Source organism: Amblyraja radiata, chromosome 13 (genome assembly GCF_010909765.2).
Source record: "Amblyraja radiata isolate CabotCenter1 chromosome 13, sAmbRad1.1.pri, whole genome shotgun sequence".
NCBI lineage: Eukaryota > Metazoa > Chordata > Chondrichthyes > Rajiformes > Rajidae > Amblyraja > Amblyraja radiata.
Window position 1 is genome coordinate 12,300,031 of NC_045968.1, and position 22,980 is coordinate 12,323,010.

Here is a 22,980-nt window from a genome sequence, read left to right on the forward strand (position 1 = left end):
ATAACAGAGTCCTACAGCATAAAAACAAGGCAATTCAAGTTCTCTTGCAGATACGTCTTAAATGCTGTGAGAATAAGTGCCCTCAACATGGCCCGAAAGGTTTTCTGCCCAACGTAAATCTTACATACATTTAACGACTCTGGATGAAAGGTTAAGCTGCCTATTCATAAAAGGTGGGTGTAAAACTATAGTTGGAATGTATAAAGGAAATGTGTATGTCTTTAACCCTTGCTTTCCCTCTCTCCCCCACCCTAGTTCTCCGACTAGTTTCACTGTCCTCCTGATTAAATATTACTGATTGTATGCCTCGTTGTCACCTTCCCCTCAGCTAACAATGTACTGTTCTACATTTCCTTATTCACATCTGCTATGATCTGTCGTTTTCACACCTTACCCTTCCATATCTCTAGACTCTCTCTCCCCTGACTCTCAGTCTGAAGAAGGGTCTCGACCACGAAACGTCACTCATTCCTTCTCTCTGGAGATGCTGCCTGTCCCGCTGAGTTACTCCAGCGTTTTGTGTCTGCCTAATAGTTGGAAGGGTCCCAGTAATTGCAGGCAGGTCAGGCAATGGCTCCACCCGTTCCATTTCCACTAAGGAAGAAAGAAAGAGAATCCTATCCTGACTTTCCAGACCGCACACAACGTATTCATGAGTGGAGGAATAACTGAAACTTCACAAAAGGAGCCACTCCACTGCAGAATAATAAATCTCAAGAGGAATTTATTTGTGCAAACAAATATTGTTGTTTTTTCTGCGCAGAACTCAGCAACCGATGGGAGCAGGGAGAAGAAGGAATGCATCGCTCCAGAAAGGTCTTTGGTTTTCCTCTGTTCTCTACAATGCATAAAATAACAGAGCAGATTTTCCAACAACAGCTAGGTCACCCAAGTTTACCATGCACATCGTGTGGCTTCCAATGTGCTGCTGCGCACATTCTTCCATCGGGAGCCCATTCCTCAGTAGCTCAATTAAATTCTCCAATGTTCAGGGCGTTTCCCTGGGCAACACCACAAACAAAATCCCATTGTATAGATTCGGACAAACGGAATTCTATTGAGTTATATATTATTAAAATAAGAACTGCCTTGGTTAGGGATACATTTCCTATAGCAAACTCTGGAATCAAATGAGATGGGGGGGAAGAACCAGTTTTCTTATCCAGGCCAAAGACAATTTTTTTTTTAGTCAATCGATGAACAGAAGAATTTGGATTCTTCGAAGATTCGAACCTTGGGTGGTCTGGGCACAAGGGAATGCAGTTTCAGGGCAAGAGCTCTGAGACGAGGAACTTCAAGCTTGAAGTTTGACACCTTTGAAGTTACCCCAGAGTACTGAGGATGCCTCATCACGAGTTGCATTCAAGGCTGAAATAAAATAGACATTCAGACTCCCAGGGAAGAGTCATGAAGATCAGACAGCCAAGTGGGTTTGTCACCAAGATCAGATCAGGCATAACCTTGTTGAAGGAGGGAGAACAGGCTTGACTTGCCATATGCCCTGCACCTGCTTCTATTTATAACCTTCTGTGAGGAATGTAATTTGCTTCGCAATATTAATCGTGAGAAGCTACGAAAAGATGAGAATCTCAGCTGCAAGAAAAACAGAAAGATAAATCATTTGAGACCAGAAGAGCAGATAATTGTTTGGAAAATCCATTTTAACTCAGTGCTAAAATGCAATATAGTTATGGCTGCAATTATATTACATAATTACATAAATAGAATACTACAATATTTTAATGCTAGTGGTCAAAAACAAATTTTTCTCCCATATATACTGTATTCCTGTACACCGTCAATAATTTTCTAGAAGTTATAGTCATTAAAATTATAAGATGCTTTATTACTTCAATCAAAAGCCTTTTGGCAAAATTATCTTTCACGTTTTTTCCTGAAATAACACACGCACATATGGTTATCAAAATGCCGAGGGAGGATAATTTCTACATTCAGCCACATTATGGTATGGATCAAGCTATAAATCTGTTTGCCCTCAAATAAGCTTACTATAAACAAGGAATTTATGTTGATTAAAGCAAAACAAGGTGCCAGCGTAACCCAGTGGGTCAGGCAGCATCTCTGCAAGACATGGACAGATGAAATTTCAGATCAGACCCCTTCTTTATGTTGGTAGTAATGCCCTTAGGAGGAATTTACTGAAAAGACCCCAGCGACTTCATTTTGTACATCTAAGGCACTTTTCCAGTGAATCCCACTACCAAACAAAAAATGGGGTGGGAGATTGCAACCTTCACGTGGTCCACCCTGTTTCGACTAAAACAATCAACCCAACGTGCACAAACAAGATCAAATAGAACAAGTTGACTTGCAACTTCTTGCTGTGCACCAAAGAAATTGCACGCACCAAGATTGTATTTGCACTTGGACACACAAGGAGTCTGAAGAAGGGTCTCGACCCGAAACCTCACCTATCCCTTTTCTCCAGAGATGTTGCCTGATCCGCTGATTTACTCCAGCTTTTTGTGTCTATCTTTAGTATAAACTGGCAACTGCAGTTCCTTCTAACACATAAGATTCAGGGTTTAAGAAGGAACTGCAGATGCTGGAAAATCGAAGGTAGACAAAAGTACTGGAGAAACTCAGCGGGTGCAGCAGCAGCATCTATGGAGCGAAGGAAATAGGCAACGTTTCGGATCAGTTTTAGGATCAAGATTCAAGATCAGCTTGTATCTTCAGACAACATTATTGTTGGCTTCTTACTTACAATAAGCACTTGCAGGGCAGAGGGAATTAACTTCCTACATCTTGCCTTACTCAACGCCCATGCCAAGAGTAGTTATGTCACAGTACAACATGAAACATTAGCTAAACACAGTGCTGGAGGAACTCAACAGGTCAGGCAGCATCTGTGGAGGGAAATGGACAGACGATGTTTAGGACCGGGACCTTTCCATTACCATTTGCTGCAAATGTTGAGCTTACTGAAGACATGTTGGAGTGTCTTCAGCTTGTACATATAAGGACCTTTTCCAGTGAATCCCAACCAGGCTGAAGAATGATTCCGTCTGTCCATTCCCTTCACAAATGCTGCCTGACCTGCTCGAAATTGTGGAGAAATGTGACTGTAGCCCAGACCAACACACAAACCAACCTCCCTTCTATTGACTCAATTTATACCTCACGCTGCCTTGGCAAGACCAGCAGCATAATCAAGGACCAGTCTCACCCCATTCCCTCCCTCTTCTCCCCTCTCCCATCAGGCAAGAGGTACAGAAGTGTGAAAACACACATCTCCAGACTCAGAGACAGTTTCGTCCCAAATGTTATCAGCCAATTGAACCATCCTATCAACAACTAGAGAGTGGTCCCAAGCTACTATCTACCTCAATGGAGACCCTCGGGCTATCTTTAATCGGACTTTACCTTGCACTAAACGTTATTTCCTTTATCCTACATCGGCACACTGCGAATGGCTCGATTTTAATCATGCGTCGATTCTCCTCTGGCTGGTTAGCATGCAACATAAGCAAACTCAACGCTAGCATTTATTTCAAGAAGGCTTGTATACAAAAACAGGGATGTAATGCTGATGCTCTATAAGGCGCTGGTAAGGCTGCATTTGGAATGTTGTGAGCAATTGTGGGCACCATATCCGAATAAGGATGTGCTGGAAGAGGCAGAGATTGAGATATCTCTATGGCAGAGGCAGAGAGAGATAGATTCTTGATTAGTACAAGTGTCAGGGGTTATGGGGAGAAGGCAGGAGAATGGGGTTAGGAGGGAGAGTTAGATCAGCTATGATTGAATGGCAGAGTAGACTTCATGGGCCGAATGGCCTAATTCTACTCCTATCACCTTTGACCTTATGACCTTTACTGTACTTTGGTACACGTAATTAAACTAAAGCTAAATAAAAAACTAAAACTAAAACTTGCTGAGTTCCTCCAGCACTGTGTTTGACTCAGGATTCAGCAAACTGCAGTTCTTTAGGGCCCCATGAGAAATCAGGTGATTCATTATTTCTAATTTAAAGTTGTTAGTGCTGGATTAATTCAGTAGGTCAGGCAGCATCTCTGGAGGACATGGATAGGTGATGTTTCGGGTTGGGATCCTTCTTCAGACTGATGCAGGAGCGGTGGAGTAAACCGGAAAAGAGGTGGGGGTGTTGAAATCAATTCATTCAAAAGAATCTGGTACTTTAATTATGGTCAAAATGGCTTTGCAAGATTGAATATACACATTTCTATTTAAGAATTGGTATGGAAGATTGAGTGAGTGGTTTCCCACAGAGAAGTTGCAACATATCTTGTGCAAGAAGTAACTAACTAATCATATTTTCATAAAATTATTCTGCTCTATCAGCTGTTTCAGTGAAATACATCACATTTATACAACAACTTGCACCAACGTTATATAATTGCGATGCAATGCATCAAAGATTTGATACAATAATTATCAAGCAGAATTTGAAGGCACTACAGTCTATGCTATTTCTCAAGGCACCATTAACCAGAACCTATTTTATTAGGTCGGGGGGAGTTCCCCCCGCCACGGGTACCATGTAATCCCAAGTTAAGTTAAGTCAAGTCAAGTTTATTCGTCACATACGCATACAAGATGTGCAGTGAAATGAAAAGCGGCAATGCTTGCGGATTGTGCAAAAAAAAACCCCTACAAAACAGCATGGAACAGAATCAGTAATTACATATTTGTGGGAGATTACATATTTTTGAGGGAAAAAAAGGAAAAAACGCCAATTTTAAAAAGACACCACACAACAGTAAATTGGTACAGTAAGTTAGTCCCTGGTGAGATAGTCCCCGTACTACCTGCTCCATGGTCGGATAGTCGGCCACCCGGTTTGCCAGGTGAGGAGGGGGCTGTGGACCCCCAGCAGGACCAAAAACAAGCCAACGGCCATTCACACTTCAGTAGAAGTTGCGATCACTGTCGTACGTAGCATTGTAAGGCACCTTTGATGTTTTCCACGATGATGATGTTGATGATGATATTTTGTTAAAATATTGTAAAAATACATACATAAGTTGACCAATAAAGGCCCAAACCAGCATTTACTAATAAAAAGGAGTCGTATTTTATTGGGTGCAATAGAGACCCACAATTAACTCAAGAATGTGATTCCCTTGTCTGAATCAGTAGATGTACAACAGCAAAGTATTAATTACAGGAAGAACTCACTTGAGTTAATTACACCAAGCAACATCTGTAAAGTCAAAACAATAGTCAATGTTTCGGGTCAAGACCCTGCATCAGAACTGAGTCCAGCATCTACAGTTTTGTTCTTCAATACAAAACGATCGCACAGCGGTAGAGTTGCTGTCTTACTGCGAATGCAGCGCCGGAGACCCGAGTTCGATCCCGACTGCGGGTGCTGTCTGTACGGAGTTTGTACGTTCTCCCCGTGACCTGTGTGGGGTTTTTTCCGAGATCTTCGGTTTCCTCCCACATCCAAAGACGTACAGGTTTGTAGGTTAATTGGCTTGGTAAACGTAAAAATTGTCCCTAGTGGGTGTAGGGTAGTGTTAATGTGCCGGGATCGCTGGTCGGCGCGGACCTGGTGGGCCGAAGGGCCTGTTTCCACGCTGTTTCTCTAAACTAATTTAAACTAAACTAAACTTTATTTATCCCAGGAGGGAAATTGGTCTTCCAACAGTCATAAAACTCAACAAGATACATGAAATTAAAGTGTTGAGTGGAAAATCCAAGATTGGAGACGTGCAAACATTGGGTGAGGGAGGGGGGGGGGGGTAGAGGGGGAAGGGGGATCAGTCTACCCCATGGCTAGAAGGGGGAGGAGTTGTACAGTTTGATAGTCACAGGGGAAAAAGATCTCCTGTGGCGTTCTGTGCTGCATCTTGGTGGAACCTGTCTGATACACAACAACATTCGAGGGACCGAAAATCACAGGATAATCAGCACCTTATCGATCGGCTACAAACATTCACCTCCTCCACTAACCATGTACGTGGCTGCACTGTGTACTATCTTGAGGATATCCCACTGCAAGTTATCAAAGATTTCTTGGCATCAATTCCAAAACCTGAAAATGACTGCAGACAGCAGACACACAGGCAGCAGACACAAGGAGACACATAGACACCTTCAAATCACACACCAACATCTCCGGTAATTACAAAACCTTGCATTCACTGTTGCTGGCAAAATCTTGGAATTCTTTACATAATAACATGTGGTGCAAAATATGAAAGAGAAAGCTCAACATCATCTTGAATAACAGGTGGACAAGTGCCTGCCTTGACAATATGACAACAACAGAATCATCTTGTACTAATTCATAGCTGAAAATAAACACTGAAAATAAATCCCTTCACTTCCCTAAATATAATTTAATTGTTAATTAAAATTCTAGTTTCCCGAAATAATATCACAACAGTTAATGAAAGGTATCTTCTGATCAATGAGGGTGTATTCTAAAGCAAAGAATCCATCACTGAATTAATTTGTATCACAAGCAATTCCTCCACATTACACTTAACACATAAGGTAGACCTAGTTAGAAATCATTACATGGAAATACAGGGTATGTTTAGTTTAGTTTAGTTGAGAGATACAGTGCGGAAACAGACCCTTCGGCCCACTGAGTCCGTGCCGACCAGCGATCCCCGCACCCAAGCACTATCCTACACACTAGGGGCAATTTACAATTTTGCCAAGTCAATTAGCCCACACACTTTGGAGGGTGGGAGGAAACCGGAGCTCCTGGAGAAAACCTGCGCAGGTCAAGGGGAGAACGTACAAACTCCACACAGACACCACCCATAGTCAGGATCGAACCCTTGACAAGAGAAGTTGAGTATAGCAGCAAAGAGGTCCTTCTGCAGTTGTACAGGGCCCTAGTGAGACCACACCTGGAGTATTGTGTGCAGTTTTGGTCCCCTAATTTGAGGAAGGACATTCTTGTTATTGAGGGAGCGCAACGTAGGTTCACCAGGTTAATTCCCGGTATGGCGGGACTGTCATATGCTGAGAGAATGGAGCAGCTGGGCTTGTACACTCTGGAATTTAGAAGGATGAGAGGTGATCTTATTGAAACATGTAAGATTATTAAGAGTTTGGGCATGCTAAAGGCAGGAAACATGTTCCCGATGTTGGGGGAGTCCAGAATCAGTTTAAGAACAAGGGGTAAGGCATTTAGAATGGAGATGAGGTTACACTTTTTCACACAGAGAGTTGTGAGTCTGTGGAATTCTCTGCCTCAGAGGGCGATGGAGGCCGGTTCTCTGGATACTTTCAAGAGAGAGCTTGATATGGCTCTTAAAGATAACGGAGTCAGGGGATAGGGGGAGAAGGCAGGAACGGGGCACTGATTGGGGATGATCAGCCATGATCACATTGAATGGCAGTGCTGGCTTGAAGGGCCAAATGGGCTACTCTTGCACCTATTGTCTATTGTCTATTGAACCCGTATGAAAAAAATATAGTTGTAGCAGCTTGGAGCATGGGTTTGATTTAGAACATTTCACTTGGCAGATTTTTAGTTCATAGTTCCATTAAGAAATATGAACTCCATTGAACTCCATTTCTATTAAGAAATATGAACTGCATTGAAGCACTAAATTGTATCCTGCATTATCGTCAGAGGTGAAGAAAAACCCAGTGAGGAAGTGTAGGTAAGAAACAGGCAAGAAATGGAGACTGGCGGATGTTCTCCAAACCTGCTCCAACATCATGGCTGATCCTGTACCTCAACCTCAACCGCCTTCCTGGTCCCTCATTTTATCGATGTACTCAAGAATCTATGGGTCTCAGAATTAAATATACAATAATTGAACAGCTGGGTTGGAGAACTAATGCCCCTGTCCCACTTAGGAAACCTGAACGGAAACCTCTGGAGACTTTGCCCAAGGTTTCCGTGCGGTTCCCGGAGGTTTTTGTCAGTCTCCCTACATGCTTCAACTACCTGCAACCTCTGGCAACCACCTGCAACCTCCGGGAACCGCACGGAAACCTTGGGTGGGGCGCAAAGTCTACAGAGGTTTCCGTTCAGGTTTCCTAAGGGGCATAAGAGTTCACAACCTCTTGATCAAAGTTTTTGCTCATCCTATTCCGAAATGGCTAACGTGAGATTTTCCCCCCGGATTGAGCCTTTCCAGTCTGAAGGAAAGTTTAGTTGAGTTTGGTTTATTGTCACGTGTACCGAGGTACCGTGAAAAGCTTTTGTTGTGTGCTAACCGGTCAGCAGAAAGACTATACATGATTACAATCGGGCCATCCACAGTATATAGGATACAGGATAAAGGGAATAATGTGAATAACGTTTAGTTAAGATGCAGTCCAGTAAAGTCCGATCAAAGTTAGCGCACGGGTCTCCAATGACGTAGAATGGGACCTCGACACTTGTGTCAGAAACATGAACGCTTTGGTGAAATTATCTCTCATTCTCCTGAACGCCAGTAAGTGCAGGCTGTTCCCATTCAATCATTCCTCATGGGACCACTTCCTAAAGCCCCCTACATTAGGGCAAATATACTCTGCTCTGCTTCATACCCACATCACTATATCTCCCATAATTGATTGATGTGCACGTTTGTTTTGTTTCCTGAACCAGCTCACCAACAATGAGCCCTCTGGAAACTAAAACTTAACATTGAAAAGATACTGGGTTTTCTTAAAGATCTTTCTCCATGGGCAGCACAGTGGCACAAGGGTAGAGTTGCTGCCTTACGGTCTCAGAAACCCGGGTTCAATCCTGACTACGGTGCTGTTTGTATGGACTTTGTATGTTCTCCCCATGACCAGGTGGGTTTACTCCAGGTGCTCAGGTTTCCACCCACGTTCCAGCGGGGTTTGCAGGTTTGCAGGTTAATTGGCTTCAGTAAATTGCCGCTAGTGTGTAAGATAGAACTCGTGTACAGGTGATCGCTGGTCGGCGTGGACTTCGTGAGCCGAAGGGTCTGTTTCCACGCCCACGCTAATTTCATGCCCACTCTGTATATGACCTGTGGCAAAGTCTTTACTTCACTCAGCTAAATACCCTTCCAACTTTAGTATCCAGCAAACATGGCAATATTACATCCTATAACTGAACGATAGTTTGCATTTACACAAAGTGCTGGAGGAACAGCAGGTAAGGCCACACCTGTGGAGCGAAAGGACAGGTAACGTTTTGGGCCGGGACCCTTCCTCAGGCTGTAGAAGAGCAGTTGGACAAAAGGTTCCAACCCGAAATGTCATCTGTCCATCATCTCCCTTCACAGTTGTTGCCTGACCCGCTGGGTTCCTCCAGCACTTTGCACTTTGCTCAGGTTGCCAACATCTGCAGTTCCTGACATCTCCAATAGATTGTAAAATAATCCTACAAGAATCCCATCGGAAAGTAAATCATCTTGTGAATTGTTCAGAAGTGCCGTGGTATTTTCATCTCTGAACGATATCCAAATGTATCTGCAAATAATAGGTTGCAATTATTAGCAAATAAAAATCAGAGCTTGCTGCAAATTACTAGTTTGGAAGTATTTAGTGTTATTTTCTGCATCATCTCCTACTGACGTGCAGAAAGCATAGAGGCTCCTGTCACTTGTTTTAAATTTATGGGCAAAAATAGAGTTAATACAGGAATTACTGTAAAGCATACTGTTCATAGGCAGGGAAAAACAACCACCAATCTATTGTTTAATGAAGTAGGGAAAGTTACTTCTACAACAATCATTAATTCTCCGCAAAGGCAGGGCTGCATTTCGCTGGTGCTCTGAGCTGAGTGGTATTTGAGAAAATGACAAAATGACTAAATGTATTCTGGTTTGTGAATCTCTATATTTCTATATCTAATCTCTATATCTCTATATTTGCATTAAATTTATAAAATGAATCCATTCCCAAATAAAATAGAGGAGGTGATTGAGGCAGGTTAAAAGAAAAACAAAGAAAGACTTTTAAAAGGGAGACACGGTGGTGCAGAGGTAGAGTCGCTGTCTCATAGCGGCAGAGGACCCGGGTTCCATCCTGTCTGTGCGGAGTTTGCATGTTCTCCCTGTGACTCATCAAAGACCCACACCATCCTGGCCACACACTCATCTCTCTGTTGCCATCGGGTAGAAGGTACAGGGGGTTGAAATCTGGTACATCCAGATTCAGGTACAGCTTCTTCCCCACAGCCATCAGACTATTAAACACAACATCAAACAAACTCTGAACTATAACAGATTGCACTTTATCTGTTTATTTATATGTATATATATTGTTTATGGTATATGGACACACTGATCTGTTCTGTATTATGCCTACAGCATTCTGTTGTGCTGCATCAAGCAAGAAATTCATTGTCCTATCTGGGACACATGACAATAAACTCTCTTGACTTGACTCTTGACTTGACTTGACTCGTGGATTTTCTCCGGGTGCTCTGGTTTTCTCCCAAAGACGTGCAGGTTTGCAGATAAATTGGCTTCTGGAAATTGCCCCCTAGTGCATAGGATGTGCAAGCGGGATAACATTGACCTAGTGTATGGTTGATTGATGGTCGGTGTAGATAAACCCTTCTTAATTCATGCCATTTACAACCTTCACCTTCACAAATATGCATGCCACTCTTTACATAGTATTACGGTACTACACAAAAACTCTCTCTTTCTCTCTCTCTCTCCATCTCTCAATCTCTCTTGGGAGTTAGTTCGTAAACGAGACGCCAGCAGCAACTGACTGTTGAAATGCGCTAGTGGAATCGATGAAATAAAGTGGGACTTTATCATGAATGTGTTTTTATTTATTGAGCCGCCAATAAACAGTTGGCATGGGCTCGGTGGGCCAAAGGGCCTGTTGCCATGCTGTATCGCTGACGTTAAACTCATTTGGGAGAAACCTATGGGTCACAGAGAGAACATGCAAACTCCACACAGTTAGCAGAGGTCAGGATTGAACCCAAGGGAACTATGAAGCAGCAGCCTTAACATCTTCACCACTCTGCCATTTTAGGGTCGGCTGCGTTCATTGCCAAGCTTCAAGTGGCACTGATATATGGTGCATATAATACTATAATGGTATTATGTGCACAATAAGTTAGATAGACTGTGGCAAATTGTGCGTGACACATAGATGTGCTTTCAAGTCAGAACTCGGATGGATAGTTTTAATGAAGTTCTTAAAAAGTTTTTGTTTCTTCTTCCTCCGCAATATTCAACAATATTCAACAATATTCAATAGCAAATAATGAATTCTGCAAACTCACAAGTCCTCTGCTTTCTGACCTTCACAGAAAAACAGTTGAAGACATAGAATGCTCTCAAAATACAAGTATAACTCGCAGGTATTATCTAGAGATGTAGTGAAAATGATCTACCTTTTTGTATCATTGACAATAGACAATAGACAATAGGTGCAGGAGTAAGCCATTTGAGTTCAAGTTCAAGTGAGTTTATTGTCATGTGTCCCTGTATAGGACAATGAAATTCTTGCTTTGCTTAAGCACACAGAAAATAGTAGGCATTTACTACAAAACAGATAAATGTGTCCATATACCATGATATAAATATATACACACATGAATAAATAAACTGATAGTGCAAATAACAGAAAGTGGTTGGTAATAATCAGAGTTTTGTCCGAGCCAGGTTTAATAGCCTGATGGCGGAGGGGAAGTAACTATTCCTGAACCTGGTTGTTGCAGTCTTCAGGCTCCTGTACCTTCTACCTGAAGGTAGCAGGGAGATGAGTGTGTGGCCAGGATGGTGTGGGTCTTTGATGATACTGCCAGCCTTTTTGAGGCAGCGACTGCGATAAATCCCCTCGATGGAAGGAAGGTCAGAGCCGATGATGGACTGGGCAGTGTTTACTACTTTTTGTAGTCTTTTCCTTTCCAGGGCGCTCAAATTGCCGAACCAAGCCACGATGCAACCGGTCAGCATGCTCTCGACTGTGCACCTGTAGAAGTTAGAGAGAGTCTTCCTTGACAATCCGACTCTCCGTAATCTTCTCAGGAAGTAGAGGCGCTGATGTGCTTTTTTGATGATTGCATTAGTGTTCTCGGACCAGGAAAGATCTTCAGAGATGTGCACGCCCAGGAATTTGAAGCTCTTGACCCTTTCAACCATCGACCCGTTGATATAAATGGGGCTGTGGGTCCCCCTCCTACTCCTTCCAAAGTCCACAATCAGTTCCTTGGTTTTGCTGGTGTTGAGGGCCAGGTTATTGCGCTGGCACCATATGGACAGTTGCTCGATCTCTCTTCTGTACTCTGACTCATCCCCATCAGTGATACGCCCCACAATAGTGGTGTCGTCAGCGAACTTGATGATGGAGTTCGCACTGTGGTTCGCTACGCAGTCATGGGTATAGAGTGAGTACAGCAGGGGGCTGAGCACGCAGCCTTGAGGTGCTCCCGTGCTGATTGTTATTGAGGCTGACACATTTCCACCAATACGAACAGACTGTGGTCTGTGGACGAGGAAGTCAAGGATCCAGTTGCAGAGGGATGCGCAGAGACCCAGTTCTGCGAGTTTGGTAACCAGTTTGGAGGGGATGATTGTGTTAAATGCCGAGCTGTAATCAATGAATAACAGCCTGACATATGAGTTTTTGTTGTCCAAGTGGTCCAGTGCGGAGTGGAGGGCCAGCGAGATCGCATCCACCGTTGATCTGTTGTGGCGGTACGCGAACTGCAGTGGGTCCAGGTTTTTGTCGATGTAGGAGTTGATTTGCTCCATGATCAACCTCTCAAAGCACTTCGTCACCACCGGCGTTAGTGCCACTGGTCGATAGTCATTGAGGCATGTCACCTTACTCTTCTTGGGCACCGGTATAATTGATGCCCTTTTAAAGCAGGTGGGGACCTCAGACCTCAGAAGTGAGAGGTTGAAAATGTCCGTAAAAACTCCCGCCAGTTGGTCCGCACAGGTTTTTAGAACACGACCGGGTATACCATCAGGACCAGGTGCTTTTCGGGGGTTCACCCCTCTGAAGGATTTCCTGACATCGGCCTCTGTGACTGAGACTGAAATGCCATCGCCGCCATTCAATGTGATCATGGCTGATCATCCCCAATCAGCACCCCGTTCCTGCCTTCTCCCCATATCCCCTGACTGCCATCTGTAAGACCCCTATCCAGCTCTCTCTTGAAAGTATCCAGAGAACCTGCCTCCATCGCCCTTTGAGGCAGAGAATTCCACAGACTCATCACTCTCGGTGAGAAAAGGTGTTTCCTCGTCTCCGTTCTAAATGGCTTACCCCTTATTCTTAAACTGTGCCCCCTGGTTCTGGACTCCCCCAACTTCGGGAACATGTTTCCTGCCTCTAGCGTGTCCAAGCGCTTAACAATCTTGATTCAGATGGAATACAAGTTTGGAAGCATACATCATATTATTATATCGGCAAGCAATGAAAAAAAATTAACACCAAGTTTTACTGCAAGGTTACACATATTATCTCCTCTATGGGTTTAAAATTCGAATAACCAGTGAAATAACGGAACCTTCAAGTCCTTAGTTGGAGGCAAGATCGTAGATTAGTGGCTGTGAGCACTTTTGTCGAAAATATCTGCATTCCCCAAAACCTTTAGTTTAAAGACACATAGTAGGTGCATGGATAGGACAGGTTTGGAGGGATATGGACCAAACGCAGGCAGGTGGGACTAGTGTAGCTGGGACATGTTGGCCGGTGTCGGCAAGTTGGGCCGAAGGACCTGTTTCCACACTGTATCACTCTATAGAAACATAGAAACATAGAAAATAGGTGCAGGAGTAGGCCATTCGGCCCTTCGAGCCTGCACCGCCATTCAATATGATCATGGCTGATCATCCAAATCAATATCCCATACCTGCCTTCTCTCCGTACCCCCTGATCCCTTTAGCCACAAGGGCCACATCTAACTCCCTCTTAAATCTAGCCAATGAACTGGCCTCAACTACCTTCTGTGGCAGAGAATTCGACAGATTCACCACTATGTGAAAAAAATGATTTTCTCATCACGGTCCTAAAAGACTTCCCTCTTATCCTTAAACTGTGACCCCTTGTTCTGGACTTCCCCAACATCGGGAATAATCTTCCTGCATCTAGCCTGTCCAACCCCTTAAGAATTTTGTAAGTTTCTATAAGATCCCCCCTCAATCTTCTAAATTCTAGCGTGTACAAGCCGAGTTTATCCAGTCTTTCTTCATATGAAAGTCCTGACATCCCAGGAATCAGTCTGGTGAACCTTCTCTGTACTCCCTCTATGGCAAGAATGTCTTTCCTCAGATTAGGAGACCAAAACTGTACGCAATACTCCAGGTGTGGTCTCACCAAGATCCTTTACAACTGCAGTAGAACCTCCCTGCTCTTATACTCAAATCCTTTTGCTATGAATGCTAACATACCATTCGCTTTCTTCACTGCCTGCTGCACCTGCATGCCTACTTTCAATGACTGGTGTACCATGACACCCAGGTCTCGTTACATCTCCCCTTTTCCTAATCGGCATATGACTCTAAAAAGGTCACAAATATAGTATTTACCAGACATTCCTAAGTAATGACCAAGAAATTGTCTAGACAATTGTCTAGACAAATATGTTGCACAATACCCAAGGCACAATCTCTTCATATACCACATTGGGAGTTCCTCTTGTCTCAGGTGTATTTCCGAATGATCTGTCTGATTGGTTCATACTTCCCAAATATATCATACATTTCCTCAGCTGTTATTTTGTATGGAAAATGTCTTGCTCTTTGAATCACTTCTCTCTGGAAGGCGACTCTGGATTGTCAAAACTGCCACAGCCAGACATAAAAACAGTTTTTATCCACGAGTAGTTGCTCTACTCAACAGCCAAAAATCTGTAGCCTCCCTTTGATCTGGTATTTTGTTGGTTCACATGCTTGATCAATGGTGTTTTATCATTAATGTTTTATTATTATTAATGTTTAGTGTTTTCTGAGTCATTCGTAACTGTCACTGGATGTCATGTTGTTACTTGTGGGTGGAGCACCAAGGCAAATTCCTTGTATGTGAATACTTGGCCAATAAACTTACTTACTTACGTACTTACTTATGTCTAAGTTGCTGTTTGCTTCAGGGGGCAAACAATACAATATTCAACTTCCCGTTACTTCCTCGGAAGGCTTGGGAAGTTTGGCATGTTCCCTAGTAACTCTCACCAACTTCTACAGATGCACCATCTGAAAGCATTTTATTGGGATGCATCAGGGCTTGGTTTGGGAACAGCTCCATCCAAGACCGCAAGGAATTGCAGCGAATTGTGGAATGCCTGACTGTGCAGCCCAGACCATCACACAAACCAACCTTCCTTCCATTGACTCCATTTATACGACACACTGCACTCGGCAAGGCCAACAGCATCATCAAGGACGAGTCGCACCCCGGCCAATCCCTCTTCTCCCCTCTCCCATCTGGCAAAAGGTATCGAAATGTGAAAACGCACACCTCCAGATTCAGGGACAGTTTCCTCCCGGCTGTTCTCAGGCAACTGAACCATCCTACCACAACCAGAGAGCAGTGCCTAACTACTATCTACCTCTTTGATGACCCCCGGACTACCCTTGATTGGACTTTGCTGGCTTTACCTTGCACGGAACATTATTCCCTTATCACGTAACCACACACTGCTAATGGATCGATTGTAATCACGTATTGTCTTTCTGCTGACAGGTGAGCATGCAACAGAAAGCTTTTCACCTCAGTACACGTGACAATAAACTGAACTGAACTGAAAGATTCAAGTTCCCCAATTTGTTTTAAATTATAGACTGAATGATAAGAAGGAGGACAGGAAGGAGATAGAGAACTTAGTAACATGGAGTCAGGATAACAACCTCTCCATCAATGTCGGCAAGATGAAGGAGCAAAGGACCAACTTCAGGAAGCGTGATAGACTATATGCCCCAATCGGCCTCAATGGCACTGAAGGGGAAATGGTTGAGTGATTCAGGTTTCTTGGCATTAATATTACCAGCGAACTGTTGTGGACCAATCACTTTGAATGGACAGCCAAGGCAACACACCAATGCCTCTACTTCCTTCGGAGACTGCGGGAATTTGGCAAGTCTTCAATAACTCTCACCAACCTCTACAGATGCACCATAAAAAACAGGCTGTCATAGAAACATAGAAACATAGAAAATAGGTGCAGGAGTAGGCCATTCGGCCCTTCGAGCCTGCACCGCCATTCAATATGATCATGGCTGATCATCCAACTCAGTATCCTGTACCTGCCTTCTCTCCATACCCCCTGATCCCTTTACCCACAAGGGCCACATCTAACTCCCTCTTAAATATAGCCAATGAACTGGCCTCAACTACCTTCTGTGGCAGAGAATTCCAGAGATTGACCACTCTCTGCGTGAAATTTTTTTTTCTCATCTCGGTGCTAAAAGATTTCCCCCTTATCCTTAAACTGTGACCCCTTGCTCTGGACTTCCCCAACATCGGGAACAATCTTCCTGCATCTAGCCTGTCCAACCCCTTAAGAATTTTGTAAGTTTCTATAAGATCCCCCCTCAATCTTCTAAATTCTAGCGAGTACAAGCCGAGTCTACTCAATCTGTCAGGTTGTATTATGGTTTGGTCTGGGAGTGGCTCTGCTCAAGACCGTAACAAATTGCAGAGTTGTGGATGTAGCCCAGTCTATCACACAGACTGGACTCCCAACCACTGACTCCATTTACGCCTCATGCTGCCTCATGAAAGCAGCCAATGTAATTAAAGACTCGTCCCGCCCCCGGCAGTAAATACAGAAGCTTGAAAGTGCACACCACCAGACTCAGGGACAGCTTCTTCCCATCTGTTATCAGGCTTCTGAATGACCCTTCCATAAGCTAGGGTCCTGTCTGATTCACCTCTACCCCATTGCGGACATTGAACTTTGTCTCTGGAAGTGTTTTGCTACAATGCAGAGAACTATGCCTTGCATTCATAAGTCATAGGGGCAGAATCAAGCCATTCGGCCCATCGAGTTGACTGCTTCATTCAATCATGGCAAATCTACCTTTCCCTCACAACCACATTCTCCTGCTTTCTCCCCATAACCTTTGACACCCTTACTAATTAAGAGCCTGTCATTCTCCATCTTATAAAAGGCCAAAGACTAGGTCTCCACAGCCGTCAGTGACAATGAATTCCACAGATTCACCACCCTCTGACTACAGAAATTCCTCCTTGTCTTTCCAAAGGTACATTCTGTCTGAAGAAGGGTCTCGAACTGAAGCGTCACCCATTCCTTCTCTCCAGAGATGCTGCCTGTCCCGCGGAATTACTCCAGCATTTTGTTACTACCTTCGATTTAAACCAGCATCTGCAGTTCTTTCCTATACATTCCTTTTATTCACTCTGTACCTTCCCCATTGCTCTACCTATTGTACTCGCATTTGACTTGATTGTGTTTGTGTGTGGTGTTATAGAAAAACGTAGAAAGAAAACATATAAAAATTATGTGCAGGTGTAGGCCATCCGGCCCTTCGAGCCAGCACTGCCATTCAATATGATCATGGCTGATCATCTAAAATCAGTACCCCGTTCCTGCGATTTCCCCATATCCCTTGATTCCTTTAGCCCGAAGAGCTATATGTAACTCTTTCTTGAAAACATCCAGTGAATTGGCCTCCACTGCCTCCTGTGGGAGAGAATTCCACAGATTCACAACTCTCTGGGTTAAAACGTTTTTCCTCATGTCAGTCCTAAATGGCCTACTCCTTATTCTTAAATTGTGACCCCTGGTTCTGGAAGTTATCTCAGGCAGCATGGATAGCATGCATAACAAAGCTTTTCACTGTACTTCATACATAACAATAATAATAAATCTAAATCTGAATTAATTAAAAAACTACTCAAGGTTTGCCGTATTGATCCATCCTCGAACACACAACACAATACCCTAACAAAATGTAACCAGCAAGGTTCTGTAAACTGCTTTGACGAGTAACAAGAAAAATACAACAACAAAAAATCTGCATCTTTAACAGGTAACAGAACGATTGCAAATTTTACAATCAACACATATTTGAAAGAGATGATCAGTATTCCAGATAAACATATATATATAAAAGGGTAAGACATACTGGGGAAGACTTATAACCATTTCAAATTAATACTGGCAGCAGTTCAAAGAGTATGGTGCACTTAGTGGAAGTTAGTAAATGCCTCATATCCATAATGCAATAATGATATTTATTTTGACTGTCAAAATGATTAATTACAGAATGTGGCAGACAGGATCAAATGTAATTCCTCACCTAACATGATGAACAGTTTTGTGAGCAAGATTGGTAATGCTAATGGTAAGAGATTTACACAGGAAAAAAATCTCAAGATGAGGTTTTTTAGTTTAGGTTTTAGTTTTAGAGATACAGCACGGAAACAGGCCCTTCGGCCCACCGAGTCCGCTCTAACCAACGATCCCCGCGCATTAACACACACACATCCTACACACACTAGGGACAATTTTACACTTATACCAAGCTAATTAACCTGCAAAGCTGTACATCTTTGGAGTGTTGGAGGAAACCGGAGATCTCGGAGAAAACCCACGCAGGTCAGGGGGCGAATGTGCAAACTCCTTACAGACAGCATCCGCAGTCGGGACCGAACCCGGGTCTCTGGCGCTGTAAGCACTGTAAGCCAGCAACTCTATCACTGTGCCACCGTGCCGCCCCTAACAAAGTTTCTGGACATTGCGGTCAAAATAAGAATTTTCATTCTTTACATGTTTTTAAAAAATATATATTCATTCAAGGAATTTAGGGTGGCGTGTGGTAGAGTTGCTGCCTTACAGAACCGGAGACCCAGCTTTAATCCTGACTACGGGTGCTCTCAGTTCGTTCTCCCAGTGGCCGCATGCACTTTCTCCGGGAGCTCCAGTTTCCTCCCATACTCCAAAGACGTGCAGGTTTGTAGGTTAATTGGATTCGGTTAAAATAAATTGTGAATTGTCCCAATTTTGTACAGGTGTACAGGTGATCGCTGGTCGGCACGTACTCGATGGGTCAAAGGACATATTTCCGCACTGTATCTCTAAAGTCTAAAGAATGTGATCCTTATAGGTTGAGCCGCCATTTAATTCCATAGTGTGAAATTTAATTAATTTCAATTAATTCCATGTTCACAAAATCACAAAAAGTTAGTTTGACAAGTAGTTAAGGCACAAACAGCACTGTGTTCTTTATTACAAAGGGTTGGAGTATAAGAATTAGGAGGTTTTGCTACAGATATACAGAGTGTTGGTGTTACCACACCTGGAACACAGCACGCTATTTAGTCCTGTTATCTAAACAAAGATTTTAGTGATATTGGAGGCAGTCCCAAGTGTTTTACCAGGCTAATTGGTAACAATCATAGGTTTAAAGGTTTAAAGAAGGGGAAAAGATTTAATAGGAATCTGAGGGGTAACTTCTTCACACAAAGGGTGGCGGGTGTATGGAACAAGCTGCCAGAGGAAGTAGTTGAGGCAGGGACAATCCCAACATTTAAGAAACAGTTAGACAGGTACATGGATAGGACAGGTTTGGAAGGATGTGGACCAAACATGGACAGGTAGGACTAGTATAGCTGGGACATGTTGGCCGGTGTGGGCAAGTTGGGCCAAAGAGCCTGTTCCTACACTGTATCACTCTATGACTCTAATTCACTAAGATGAGAAGTCTGGACAGTTTTGGTCTATTTCCTTGGAGTTTAGAAGAATGAGGGGTTAGCTTATTCACACATACACGTTCCTCAAGGAGCTTGACAGGGCAAATGCGGAGATATTTTCAATCATGATAGAGTCTCGAACATGGGAACTACAAAATAAGCAACCGGTCATTTAAAACTGAGGCGTGGGTGGTGAATGCAGACACCTTGCAGCATGTAGATGAGTACTTGAGTTACCAACACGGAGAAGGCAGTGAACCAAGAGCTGGTAAATGTGAATAACATAGATGGGCACTCGATGGTTGGTAAGTGATGATTCACTAATTACAAGTATGTGGCCTGATGATGAAAGAATGCAATCTACAGAACACGACACTGCTACATCAGCCAACTTTGCAATGTTCCAAGCAAAAAATATAAGTTGATTTATTCACGTACATCGAGCACACCGCGTTCATAAGTTCACATACATCGATCGCCCGTGTTCGATCTTGACTTTGAATACTCTGTACGTTCTCCCTGTGACCGCGTGTTCATAAATTTGGCCACTCAGCCCATCAATTCTACTCCGCCATTCAATCATTGCTGATCTCTCCTTCCCTCTCAACCCCATTCTCCTACCTTCTCCCCATAACCCCTGACACCTGTACTATTCAAGAATCCGTCAATCTCTGCCTTTGAAATATCCATTCTTCCCTTTAACTTTCCCCGCTCCCTTCACTCTCTCTGACATGTCCTCCAAATGACTATTGGAGAATGGCCCAGAATGGCCCTCCCCTTTGTCATAAGGAAATATGAAATATCAATATAGACACTCAGTGGTGGAGTAACTCAGCGGGTCAGGCAGCACCCCTGGAGAACGTGGATTGGTGACATTTCGGTTCAGGAGAATATTTCCGGAAAATAAAGGAACTGGGAAGACCGAAGAGCAAAGACAAAGAGACCAAAGACCAAAGTAATTGTCGTGAATTCCATCACAAACTCCATCTCCATTCATCTTCATTTCCATATGCCTTCTCGCCAACAATTGAAGCCATAACCAGATTATTTGCAAACTTGCCATCTTGACTGACTCAGAGATAAGCACCTCGAGATACGTTCTGCAGCATCACTATGATCACCTACTTGCATCTCTGCAACACTTCCTCCTTCAGTTTATCTACAGTTAAAACCCGCACCTTTTGTTGACTTTAAACTTGACTCCTTCAACGTACTCCTACCGAGCCTCCTACACTCTACCTGTTATAAGGTCATCTAAATTTCTGCAGCTAGGTACAGCTTGAATATAGAACAGTCCAGCACAGGAACCCACAATGTTTGTGCCGAACATGATACCACTTTAAATGGATCTCATCTGCCTGTACATGGTCCATATCCCTCTATCCCCTACACTTCCATGTGCCTGTCTAAAAGCCTCTTAAATACCACAGAAACCATTTTATCTGCCTCCACCACCACCTCTGGCAGTGTTCCAGACCCCGGACACTCCCTGCATAAAGAAACAGCCCGCATATCTCCATTAAACCTTCCCCCTCTCACCTTATGGCTATGTCCTACAGTATTGGACATTTCCACCCTGGGAAAAAGGTTCTGACTGTCTACCCTATCTATGCCACCAATAATGTCATACACTTCTATCAAGTCTCTCCTCAATCTCGGGCATCCAGAGATTCGCTTTAAAATTGAAAAGTGATCCTTAAAATACAGTCGGTATTTAAATACCTTTGGTCTAAAGGTGGCACGGTGGCACAGTGACAGAGTTGCTGTCTTACAGTGCCATAGACCCAGGTTCGAACCTGACTATAGGTGCTGTCTGTATGGAGTTTGTACGTTCTCCCTGTGGCCGTGTGGGTTTTCTCCAGGTGCTCCAGTTTCCTGCCACACTACAAAAATGTACCGGTTTGTAGGTTAATCGGCATTGGTAAAAAATGGACATTGTCCCTACTTGTGTAGGATAGTGCAAGTGTACGGGGTGATCACTGGTTGGCATGGACTCGGTGGGCCGAACGTCCTGTTTCCGCAGTCTTGCTCCTCTTCCTCTCCATGGTCCCAAAGCTCCCGAAAATGTCACCGGTCCTCCCATCAGGCATTCCGAATTTTAAATGCTTTACCAACGACAGAGGCAACTTCAGCTGCTGAATACCCTAGATCAGTACATGTACTGATTAGTACTGATTAGTACGGGTTAGTACGGGTGTCAGAGGTTGTCAGGGGAGAAGGCAAGAGAATGGGGTTAGGAGGGAGATATAGATCAGCCATGTATGAATGGCAGAGTAGACTCGATGGGCCGAATGGCCTAATTCTGCTCCGATCACTTATCATCTTATGATCTGAAATTGCTAATCAGATCTCTTCCTTCCTTTGAGAGCACCTTGAAACCTATTGGCAAAGATGTCTCCTTATCTCACGATATGGCTTGCGTTCAAATTTTGGTTAATAACTCTCTTTTGAAGTGACTTGGGACAATTTACAACATGGAATAAACTCGATATAAATAAAAGATTATCGCTATTGGGGGTCACTGAAATCGGTGGCTGCTTTATAAAAGGCACAGGATGCCTGGACACGTCCATGATTTGAAGAACAATTAAGTTAGAGCTTGTAAAGAGATGATATAAATGTAATACTCCTGACAGCAGTCACTGCAATAGCTACTGGTGATGTACGCTTGGCCCATTTTTTTGATAACCTGCTTTTGAATCAATTTCATCCGAGAAGATGCTTTACACACATTCCATCCTTTCCTTAGAGGAGAATTCACACATCCTTAGACACGAAACGTCACCCATCCTTTTCCTCCAGAGATGCTGCCTGACCCACGGAGTTTACTCCAGCACTTGGTGTCTATCTTTGGTATAAACCACCATCTGCACTTCTTTGTTTTCGACTTCAATAAGCTACTCGTGTGAAAGATGAGAATCCAAATCTAGGTTGCTGCTGGATTTTGCATTCATTCTGTACCTCACATCCAAGCAGGCCACGAAGAGAGAAAAAGTATTTATTCCTTAGTAGCGTGCAGCAATTCAGATTTCACACCTTCGGGAACATGCTTGCACTAGATCTACAAACCTTCTAATGATTCTCAACAAAATAGTTTAAGAAAGAACTGCAGATGCTGGAAAAATCGAAGGTAGACAAAAAATGCTGGAGAAACTCAGCGGGTGAGGCAGCATCGCCCTTGTTCAGACTGCATTTTCCTCACAGTCTGAAGGAAGGTCTCGACCCGAAACGTCGCCTGTTCCTTCTCTCAACAAAATAGTCATTATTTATACACTGAAGATCAAGTAAAATATCAGTTATTAAAGGACCTTTGTATCTATCTTTGTTATGACTCTTGCGAGACTTATGGACATACAATTAAAGCGTAATTTCCACGTCCACTTCAATATTATAGCGAAATAGGTTATTAAAATATTGAGAAGAGAA

General features: G+C 43.4%; 1 protein-coding gene across 1 annotated transcript in view; it reads right to left on the bottom strand.

Annotated features, from left to right (window-relative positions):
• The window catches only part of kcnab1 (potassium voltage-gated channel subfamily A member regulatory beta subunit 1), a 125,358-nt gene that overhangs the window by 101,192 nt on the left and 1,186 nt on the right, over positions 1 to 22,980 (bottom strand). The window lies entirely within an intron of this gene.